An 11,748-nucleotide genomic window follows, 5' to 3' on the forward strand; every position below is an offset into this window, starting at 1 on the left:
ATGAAATACGTCACGAAGCATGGTGTTTTTGCATCACTCTATTATGACGTCACAATGAAAAAGCTTTCACGTAATTTTACTGCTTCAAACATTAGTGCATTAGCCAATCAAAACGTGTTGTACAAAACAATTGCATTAGAATTATATTTCTACTCGCCCAAATAGTCTTATCAAACGTAGTATATGCTAATCACATGTTAATCACACGCTTAAGTTTTAATGTCAATGCACTTCAATGATACTGCATGATGTCAATAACTGCAAAAGGCTGAAAACATGGTTTTCTAAAATTAATCGTTGAAGACCGGCATTAATGCACGAGAAGATATTGATGAATTCCGTTTTGGAGGAATATTGGAAACAGAATTGATAAAAGGATAATTATTTTTAAAATCTTCAACTCATTTATTATTTTTTTGAGGGTTTCGAAATCAAAATTTCAATTTGATTGGCAGATTCTATTACAATCTTACAATCAATGGATGAATTTTGCTTTAGTTCATTCACTTTTGGCAGCTAAAGTAATTCTGCATACATGTACCTTGTTCCCATCTTCTTTCATTGCAAGAGCTCATAAGTTTTACAAATATAGTCAAGAAATGTTATGCATCCACTCTCGGCCAGTAACACCAGCTGTTGCCCCTTGTAATGATCGGGGGGAAAACGGGAAAATTCGTCGTCATTTCAGCGTGTAAACTAGAGGTATTGTGAGCAATGAGATCACTAAATGATACCCCTGCCTCCAATATGAATATAATGGCAGTGTCCATATTTTGCTATGGGAAACCCAAGATATGTGTCGGATCAAAAAGAAAAATAGGAGGTGCACAATGCCAACATGTAATAAAGATTCTGTGAAAGTTTCATCAAATTTCTTTCAGCGGTATGAGAGGGAGTTGCGGATGAGAAGTTGGTACCCCAAAGCGTAACAGACAGACGGACGGGCATACCGATTACTATACACCCTAACGCTTTTCAAGCGGGGGGTATAATGATGTTCCAATAAGTATGAAAAACGTCAGACAGGTCAGCATTTGACATGATAGGTTGTATTTGCTGACAAGGTCATTGTTTCGACCATAGGACTTCCGAAATGATGACTTTAAACGAGGGTCTTGATATTCTTGTTTCATGAACTGAAATGTATGTCGATAGCTTACCTATATTTTTCACTTGAACATGCTCTGTGTCTCCGTAAGGATAATTATGAAATTTAAAAACCCTGTTTTGAAAAAAAAAAAATTCAAATTCATTTTGATTCATAGAAGTTTAAATTGACATATGATTTTGAAGTTTTTCCTCCCTATAAAAGGGATACAGTAACTGTTCCTTTGTTGATTTTTTATGGCCATTCCCTTGCTTGTATTTTTAAATAATGTCATATTTCTCGAAATCTTATCTCACTTTTAAAACTAACAAAAGGATGTTTTTGGTCTGTAGAAATTAAAACTGTTCTGAAAAGGTGTCCTAAACGTCTGGTTACTGCAGTATCATTTCCTGTGTTATGGAATGAGATTTAACCAATTGACAGACTCCCCCGATCTCTGAAAGTCTGGCTCTACGGTGAGACTTCCTTCGAAATTCTCACACTAGAATGGGAATTTTGTCCAGGGGGAATTTGGACACCAGAGATCGAGGGACACCCCGGGGGAATTCCAGTGTGGATTCCCTGCAGAAATCCCTCGTACAAGTTATAGAGACTACCTCTATAGCTGGTCTCTTCCTTCTTCATATTTTGATATTTTACACAACTGGACGTAAGCAAGAAACATTTAATTTTACGGTCAACGGCCTACTTTGACATTTAAACCGGCGTTATGCACGGAGGTATGGACTTGACAATACATAAGAAATCCTTGAGAGTGGTCATTTGCAAGATGTTTGGGACACTTAAATTACCGGTAAACAATCATCGCAAGGGATGGCGGGAGGCAGAATACTGTAACTTGGAAGTGAGGCCTTAAGTAGATTTACTTTCTTTTAATTCTGTTGGGGAAAGTATTGCCCGTAAAAGATGTACAGCTCTAGAGTTATATTTTACTGCATGACGAAGGCTCACTCTCTGGGAAAAATTTGCCATGGGAAAATTTTCGCTCTACAACACCGTCATCGCTTTAAGTATGTGTATATAATGTATATTTCAGTGTCTTGATAAGCTGATATCTTAAACATTTACGTGTACATTTTTTACCATTTAAAAGACACACCCTTCTTCTATCAAAGCCAATCATAATAAGCATCTCATTGACACTTGGTTAATGCTTCTGTTATATAAGTAAATAAGTCTCTAAGAGGTGACACAAACAACACTGAAGATGAAAATGAATTATTGTTTTATCTTATTTACATTGTTGGTTTCCCTACATTTGGGAAATGCTTCACAAAACGCACCTGTCCACGTAATAAGAATCCTCCAAGGTAAGCATAATACATTGAAGTTTTACAAAAGATATTTTTATGTACTAGACTAAGTATTCCTATTATTTCGTAGTCTCATATAGATCTAAATTGTATCTTTACGACAATTTTTTGATGTTCTCAATATTTCCTAAAACAGATTATGTTTTTTTTTTCAGACTGTGGATGTCCTCATAATTGTTTGAGTTATTTGAGGGTTTGTCTTATAGCCGGAGCATGCCGACGATGTAAAACACCCAACTATGGAAAAAGAAGGTAAAAATGTATTCATTAAAAAAAAAAAAAGGATAAATGAAAATTAAGTATGCATATTATGTTTTTATTGATATAATCCAGTACAATAATTTTGCACATACAAGCGTAAGTTACATGAATTAGTTTTTCATTGTTTACCCATTGAATTTTTTTTTTACAGTTATCCTACTAAACAACGACATAAATTTACCACAAGACCATCGAAAGAAGTTTTAATACAATCAACACCTCTTAATAATTAATATATTTAATTCAACTTGTTGTGAAACGTGTTCACAGAATTAAAATAAAACCACTTGTATGATGTAAATATTGATATCACTGTAAATATAAATCCATGCATAATTTAAATTATATAATGTAAAGTGTACATGATAAATTGATATACATGTATGTCATGTAAGTGTATTGCATTTACATGTATTTTGCTTTCTTTCAACTTTTTTCTAATATCTCATATAATAAAACCTTATAAAAACTTATGTCTACTGTTATTATTCTGATTATACGAGGGTGGTTTAAATAGTTATGTCAATGTAACTGTTGTAAAATCTTCAGTAATCAACCGTTTTCAAGAAAATTTGCTATACATATACCACATCATAATTTCTATTTAAAAGATTAATTCTATTATACAAAATTATCAAAAACGTTGAGATAAAACTAACGTTAATTTATGTCTATCGCCGAACATTAAGCAGATTACAGACGTGGTTAACACTTACGTTTCGTCTCTCATTTATTGTTTATCCACAAATCTTTTTAACCTCTCTCACATTCTTCGATTTTAAAAAAGTTATTTTGCTTTTATTGTCTTTTTTTTAAAGACGTTGTAGTATTCAAATTATCTGAACTTTTCAATTTTTTTTTTCTAAAATCATTCTTTTTTGCACATCAGAATCAATTTAAGTATTCAATAAATAGAAACGCCACATAAGAAAACTATATATTCTTGCCGTGCAGAGATAGACGAGACCCAAAATTGTGTTTATTCTAAAATTTATGAAACATTCCATTTACCAAATGAATCTTTAGGCCAAATGTCAAAATAGATTGAGGTATTAGTAAATTAGTTTTTGTGGAAAGCTTTCGATTCTTTAAGATTTTTTCTTTGGATCTATATTCTTGAAATTTTATGGACAACATTTTTACTCTAAATGATCACATCTGTTTTATTATAAACCGAATATCTTTCATAAATAAAATGTACTCAAGTAGATTTGTTAATCTAGGAATAAAAAATGGAAGTTCGTTTTCAATTTTAAAATTGAAATTGAAAATTATTTACATAAAATTAAAGCTAAACCGAACGAAAACACTATTATGGGGAATTTAGAACCTAAAATAAAACAATAAACAATTAAATGGAAACTTATTTAGAGTTTATATTCCCCTGATGATTACGTAAACAATCAAGGTCTAAAGCCTTCAGTTTTAATGTCACTGAATACCAATGTTCTTCTATCTGCTTGTACATACACAATTAATCTTTACTATTTCAGGAATGAAATGATTCAAAGTACATGTACAATGGGTATTTTCCGTTAATTGACTTTTAAAGACCTTATTCTGAAACTTATTGATTCATCATTTTATGGCCTTTCACTGATAAAATACTAGTTAAGTCCCTTGTTTCCTCACAAGTTTCAGCATTTGAATACTGTTATGTGTAAATACCCAGAATTCTTGGCAATTTAAAGCTTGGCAATATTCCACTTAAAAATGAAGACTTCAAATTATTTTTTTCTCAGCAGTTGAGAAGATTAGGCATCCTTAAATACATCATGTATATAAAAAATACGCTAAATATCGATTCCCATACATACCTAAAGTATGACATATGTATCGATAACGAACAGTAGTCAAGCTCAAAAGCCCGTTAAACAAATCAGGATCAGATCAAAACACGAACCTGTAAAACATCAGAGGTGGGATCAGGTGCCATGAAGGAATGAGCGTCCCCAGCCGACCGGTCACATCCGCCGTGTGCTCGTTGTCTTTATCTGGAAATAACGGTAATATCTGTCGACAATTCAGTGTGTACCGGTAAATCATGGCCTGTCAATTAGTATGAAAAACGTCAGTGAGCAGTTGACTTAAAAATAGATTGTATTTGCTCCAATCCTAATCTTAAAAAAACCCAGAAATTTTAGTTGTCCATGTTTGCTTGGAATTCTATCAGACAATGAAACCTGAATCCATTACTTTGAAACCAAAAGAAAATTACAACAAAATGCATGTGACCAAAACAGCAAAGGTCTAAGAAGAGCAAATTAATAATTGCAAGAGCACAACGAAAGTTTTATATGCCATTTCATCAATTATAGTAGTGGTCTTGTTGTTCAGATTCTTATTTGGGAAGGTCGCTCAGTTTCTGGACGAGTCTAGAAAGCAGCAAAAAATTGAAAGGTTAATGCAAGGAAGTAACCAGAATCGGGAATATTCTACATTGATTTTCTTCAGGACAGCGTCCAAGCCCACATGTCCTGAACAGTAAAAGACTTTTGGGGATAAAAAAAGTTATGTTTTGTCACACCAACAATATTCGCCAGATCTTGCACCTTCGACTTGTTTCGTTTTCCAAGTTGGAAAAAAATACATTTCAGAAGCAAGAAACAAGACCAGAAAATCAGAGGATAAAAAAGATCATTCACTTTAACCATGTCTCAGGATATTAAGGAAGTATCTGCTTGTTTTCAGTAATATTCTGTTTAGTAAAGATTGTCTAACTTCCTAACTAGACTTTGTATTTACGTTTATTTTTTGCTTATTAAATAGTCTTCGAATAATAATAATTAAATTAAAAAAAAAACATATAAGTATCAAAAAATCGCTTGCTGTGGAGGTCTGATATCCGAAATATACTGATGAAATACATGGCGATAACGAACGGTATTCAAGCTCAGATGTCCAATTAATAAACAATACAAAATAGGAGCAGAGCAAACCGAAAACCTCCGAAACATCAGAGGTGAGATCAGGTGCCATGGAGGAGCGAGCATCCCCTGCCATCCAGTCACATCCGTCGTGTGCTTCTTGCCATGATCGGGAATATAAGGGAAAAATCCGTCGTCAATTCAGTTTGTAAATAATGGACTAACAAATAGTATGAAAAAAGTCAGGCAGCATTTGACTCAATGATAAACTGTATTTGCTGACAAGGTCATTGTATCGATCAAAAACTTACGAAATGATGACGTTAAACGAGACTTCTGATATTCTTGTTTCATCAACTTGTTTGTCAATAATTTACCTCGTTTTAGAAATTGTTCATACGTAGAATATGCTCTTGCGTATCAAATTAACTGAGAAATATAAACTCCGTATGCAGGTAATGAAGGTATATTGCTTCATAAGTAAAGGAAGTTGACGATTGAAAAGTTCAAGTCATCACGTTTATCACAAAGCTTGGTTGTTAGATTACCATTAATGTCTTTTTCAAGTAAAATCTCCAAACATGAAACAGATATATAAGACTCTTATCTTTAAAATAGCAGAATAAATATCATTTAGATTTCCAACAATTTTGAGAAAAGATGACAATATCAAAACCAAACCAAAGGACGTTGTATGTAAAAGTTTTTTAAAATGTGTTAAAATCAATTAAATCGTACTGTAATTATCTATATTAAAACAGAATTATTATAATGACACACAGATTTTGCGAAGTTTGGATAAATATGTAGACTTAATATTTCCGAAATTAAAGAAAAGAGTTAGCAAAATTGGTTTAATAGGTGTACGGTTTATTTTTTCAGTTGAAACGCAAAATACACGCTTCTGATTCGTTGGCTTTTCCATCGAAATGATTGTAAAGTCGGAAACGCGAAGGAGTTCAGGGTTGACGTGGATATTGAAGCATCCGTCCAACAAAACTGCAAACAAATGCACCAAACGAACAACAACCTATGAACAATAATGCATTCGTCGCCCACGTAGCACAGTGGTTAAAGCATCTGCTCTATAGTCGCATCGCGAAGGAAGGAGTTGATCCTTACGTTGCGGGTTTAAATCCCACTGTAGGACGTGGAGACCGGCCCTTCGGATTAGACCGTATAAACAGAGGTCCCGTGTCTCAGTAGGTGCTGGCATGAAAAAAAATCCCACATTTCTCTTTGGCCGTAAGTGCCGAGCATAGGACAAAATTTGCAGCGCTCCATCGGCAAGTTGTGGCGTCTCCATATGAGTTAAAAAAAATCTCGAGAAGGACGTTCAACAACATTCAATCGAACCGAACAATAACGCAAAAATGACTACCGGTAGCAAGATTTAGTCATAAACTTTATAACTAAATGTGTTTGTCCACATTAAATGAACTCTCTTTTACAGGTCCGATGTTGAGATAAAAAATCCCCTACATATTGTTTTCCTCCCATTAAATTTTGATGGGATCTAAGGCGGGATAAAAAATCCGTCCATTCTTCCAAGGAACGTAGATCAGGGAAAAGTTTAAAAGAAAAAAACTACAGTAATAAACTGTCCAAGTTACGGATGACATTAAGTGATCATAAAGAAAATTCCCACTTATGGTACAACTTGTACTTCGAATCTGTACATATGATGCTCTCAGTGACGATTTTACTTAAATTACAACTTACTTATAATAGTCCTTTGATACATAAATTTATTCCCAACCTATAAGGTTTAATTACATACTCTTATTTCTATGAATATTCACATCAAAAACTTTATTTCTATATAAAGGTATTGTTAATCAACTTGTTTTTCTTTTACCATCAGCTTGCCTTATATTACATTTTGAAAAAAAGTCATCAAGAAATAGCTAATATAAGAGTAACATAACAGATTGGGGGAGAAGGATATACACATTTCGTTTTTTAATTAGTAATCATATCTCATTTCTTTTGTATCACTTTAATCAAGCTTACATTGAAAATGTCAGTCTGACGTTTTATAATAAAAAAAAAATTAGTGATTGCTTGTTGTAAGTTTCATTAAAAAATGCCAGTAACTTAGATCCTTCGACCGTAAGACCACCTTTTTCTTCTATGTTTGCTTTATCATGGCTGTTTATCAAATATCAAAGAAGATTTTTCATTAAATTGACGATAATTAGAGTGAATTTTAATTAGAATGAAATTTAAATACAGATCTAAATTATTGTCTCATACCCGGAAAAAGCATGAACGCTAGTGCAGGCGTTTCGTAATTAAATTTGTAAAATTTATCAAATTATAGGTATAGATATTGAATTATATAATCGAAAAACAACTTCATGAGATATAAATTTTAAGTTGTTGACTTCATATAGGGAAGTATGCCCGCTTGAGGTCTTTGTGCGATAAAGACGACCAACTTCGGTCGTGAGATCTCTCGGGTAAACAAAAATCCATGATATTCAGGCAATAACTTAAAAGTACACATTTTATGCATTATCTTTTAAAAAGAAAATGTTGAACGGTATTTCCTGGATTTTGGTGACAAACATCCTTACACCTTTTTTGATTGTCGACATACGTATAATAATATTTGTGACGTTGATACAGAGTATGTGACGTCACCTACAGAAATCATAGCTGTAGATCTGTAGCGTTATGGTTTTATATAATATTATTACTACAGACCCCGTAATGCCAAGATTTTTGGACAATTTTCAAAAACCGGGTATTCCGAACAATGTCAACGTCAATTCTAAAAGCAGGAGAGTATTTTTGTTTAAGATACACAGACAAATATATAAAACCATAACGCTACAGATCTGAAGCTACAAAAATCACTCCCGCACAATTTTCAAAAACAGGGTATTCCGAACAATGTCAACCTCAATTCTAAAAGCAGTAAGTATACATGCGGTAGATTTTTTCCCGTTTTTTAAGAAACTGAAAAATACAAATTATATTATACATTTTCAAGCAACATTATTTCTGATACCTGTATTGTCTTTATATATTTTACTTGTATGGGTTGCTACGATTCCATCTAAATTAAGGCTACACGAGGCTAATTTGTATATTTTATTGATAAATTTATAAGCAGGTGTCTCTACTTGCAAATGTTTGTTTTTCGCGTCTGAGGCATCGGTTTAATACAAATTACAAACTGCTAAATAAACACTGTATTCAGATTTAACACATACACACATACATGTATACACAGATCCCAACACACACACATACACACCCTCACACACCATCTCACACACACACCCTCACACCCTCTCCTCACACACACTTAATCAAAGCAGAAGTTTTTAAAGAAATGGTGATCTTATAATGAAATTGATAACAAGCTTTTCGAAAAGCTTAATTGTTATCCGTTTCATTATAAGATCTCCATTTCTTTGAATCAGCCAAACAGAACCACACTATCGTCCTCTTTTTGTAGTTTTTTTCGACGATACTGCGGTTGTTTTTTTTCACGAACAAATCCTATTTTCTTCTTTCTACCAAGATCTTTATTCTTTGCTTTTTTTATTACTTGTTTTTACTTTTACTTCCATAAGCCAAGTAAAACCTTCCACGGAATGGTGAATTACTGTGTTTACCCATGCTGCATCGGTAAGTCACACCATTCTTCAAAAGTGTCTTAGCTTTATGTAAATCCATTGTATGAACTTTGGATATAACGAACAGAAATCAAGCTCAAAAGTCAATTAAAGTAAAACTTATCAGAAACTGAGCATAAACAGACTTCTAAGGCATCAGAGGTGGGATCAGGTGCCATCGAGGAATGAGCAATCCCTGTTTACCCGTCATACCCGCCGTGTGCTCCTTGTCATGATTGAGTAAATGACAAAATCCGTGCACAATTTAGTGTGTAACATATAATGGCTTAGTAACAATTAGTATAAAAACGTCAGTAATATTCAATAGAATGATAGATTGTATTTGTACCAAAGGTCAATGTAACGACCATAGAATTTGCGAATTTTAAACAGTTAAAAACAATGAGCATAGTAATGTTTCATCAATTGGTTCCTCAATAGCTTATTTTTTTCAGAAATTGTATATAATATAGAATTTGCGATACGTTATTTTAAACAAAAACAATCTTCAAAATATTGCACGTACAATTTTAATCTGAATTTTCTAGATTATTTTCTTTTAAAATTTTTCATTAATATACAATAAAATTGCCTCTTTTCTTCAGTATTAATTATATGAATAGAATTATAATTTGTGAAAGTGCAGGGGCGTGTCAATAACTTCGAGGTGAAATAAGATTTTTATTATAAATTAATAAGTCGTAATATTATACAGCAAAGAGAAAATATTAACTTCAAAATTTGTGTCTAAGCACCTTTACTAACTTGTTTGTCAATAACTTGCCTCGCTTTACAAATACATGTACATGTAGTTCGTAATTCGAGAATGGTATAGAGTATATAGTGTGAAAAGTATATTTATCAAAATTTTGTTTATGCCTTTCATATACGAGGGTCATTTTAAAAGTTCTTTTGTAATGACTTCATTTAACGTCATATTATAACCAAATTTTGGGTACATATATTTTAACAACAGATTCCAATAATTTGAGTGATAATTTTGAATATACGAGGGGTGATCCAAAAGTTCGTGGAATTTTTTCATATTTTATTTATTTTTAGGTGGAATTGGTTGAAAATTACATTACGTATTTGAATATTTATCAAAATTATCAAAGATGTATCACAGAAAAAGTGGGGTCGCGGAGCAGGGTCCGCAAAGGTTTTCGACGTAACATTAATGTTAACCCTACTCCGAAGTGACAAAACATGTTGTTTTTAAAATTGGCTAATATGAGTTCCATGTCATCAAATGACAGGAAACTTCATATACATTTATGGCTAAAATGAATGATTTTACAAATGAAAATGTTTTGATCTTTAAATTTGTAAAGATAATAAAATGAGAAACACTGTCTAGGTATTTTTTGAATGACTCCGTATTGTTATCTGAGGCTATTTCGTAAAGCACTTGTATGTTATATAATGCATAGTCTCAGGGTTTAGAGATCTGACAGTGTTTAGTTATAGTTACAGAGAGATCACGTGATCACTATTATTGGTGGATGCTCAAGTGCAAGTGTTATTGTCATATTGTTTGTTGGCCTATTATTTTTAGCACTTTATTTTTTTTCAACAGAAGTGTTTGATAACATTTTGGTTTTTGGTTGGCCTATTGTTTGTTGCCACTTTATTTTTCAACAGAATAGTTTGTCAAATTATATATTTTGATCACTATCATTCTGTACCTCGACCTCAGCATTGGAAAATGCAAATCCAAATCCAGAACCAATTTGCAGTAATAATTGTTACGAATACAGCCATTCCCAATTCATTAAATGACTTCTAATTATTGAAATTTCAGCCAAATATTAAAATTTACTTTGAACTTTTTTATTTAAAGAGATCTAATAATTCAATATTATGGAATGAAACATATGGATATAACGAACAGTATTCAAGATCAAAAGTCCATAAAATACAAAATGGGAGCGGAGCAAACACGGACTTCCAAAACATCAGAGGTGAGATCAGGTGCCATGGAGGAGTGAGCATCCCCTGCCGACCGGTCACAACCGCCGTGTGCTCCTTGTCATGATCGAGATATGACGGGAAATCCGTCGTCAATAATAATTATATAAATCGGAAATAACATATTTTATGCATCTGATGTACATGTATCTTTGCATGTGTCTGATTAGAAACTTTCTGTATATTATTAAAAGTGTGTAGGCTCCGTAAACTACTTGGATGTTATGTAATGAATTGTCTCAGGGTTAAGTGATCTTGTGGTGTTTAGCTGTTGGTTACAGAGCGATCACGTGATCACTATCATAGCTGCAAGTGTCTGTGCACGCTGTTATTTGTAAAGGAAAACATACAGGATTTGGAACCACCAAAACTGAAACGTACAGAATTGCTGGAATTGGTGTATCGGTTACAATTATTAAATAAATGCAAGTTTATAATAAACATGATTGAAAATAAAAATGATCCTACATTAAAACAATTGATCATACAAATTATGAACAGCATGAACGATTTTTTCTCCAATGTATATGACAAGAATTTTTCAATAAAAATTCAAAAATAGGTAATATGATATATAAATAGAGGTCTTAAATAGTTCC

General features: G+C 32.7%; 1 long non-coding RNA gene across 1 annotated transcript; it reads left to right on the top strand.

Moving 5' to 3' along the window:
• The first annotated feature begins 2,256 nt into the window (after window positions 1-2,256).
• On the top strand, window positions 2,257-2,934 carry LOC134264172 (uncharacterized). Its single transcript, XR_009991462.1, has 3 exons — window positions 2,257-2,418; window positions 2,577-2,673; window positions 2,834-2,934. It is a non-coding gene; the product is annotated as an uncharacterized LOC134264172 (long non-coding RNA).
• The last annotated feature ends 8,814 nt before the right edge of the window (window positions 2,935-11,748 follow it).

The sequence above is a fragment of the Saccostrea cucullata genome, unplaced genomic scaffold (assembly GCF_032062105.1).
Source record: "Saccostrea cucullata isolate Sc308-1 unplaced genomic scaffold, CSIRO_AGI_Scuc_v1 ctg4407, whole genome shotgun sequence".
Taxonomy (NCBI): domain Eukaryota; kingdom Metazoa; phylum Mollusca; class Bivalvia; order Ostreida; family Ostreidae; genus Saccostrea; species Saccostrea cuccullata.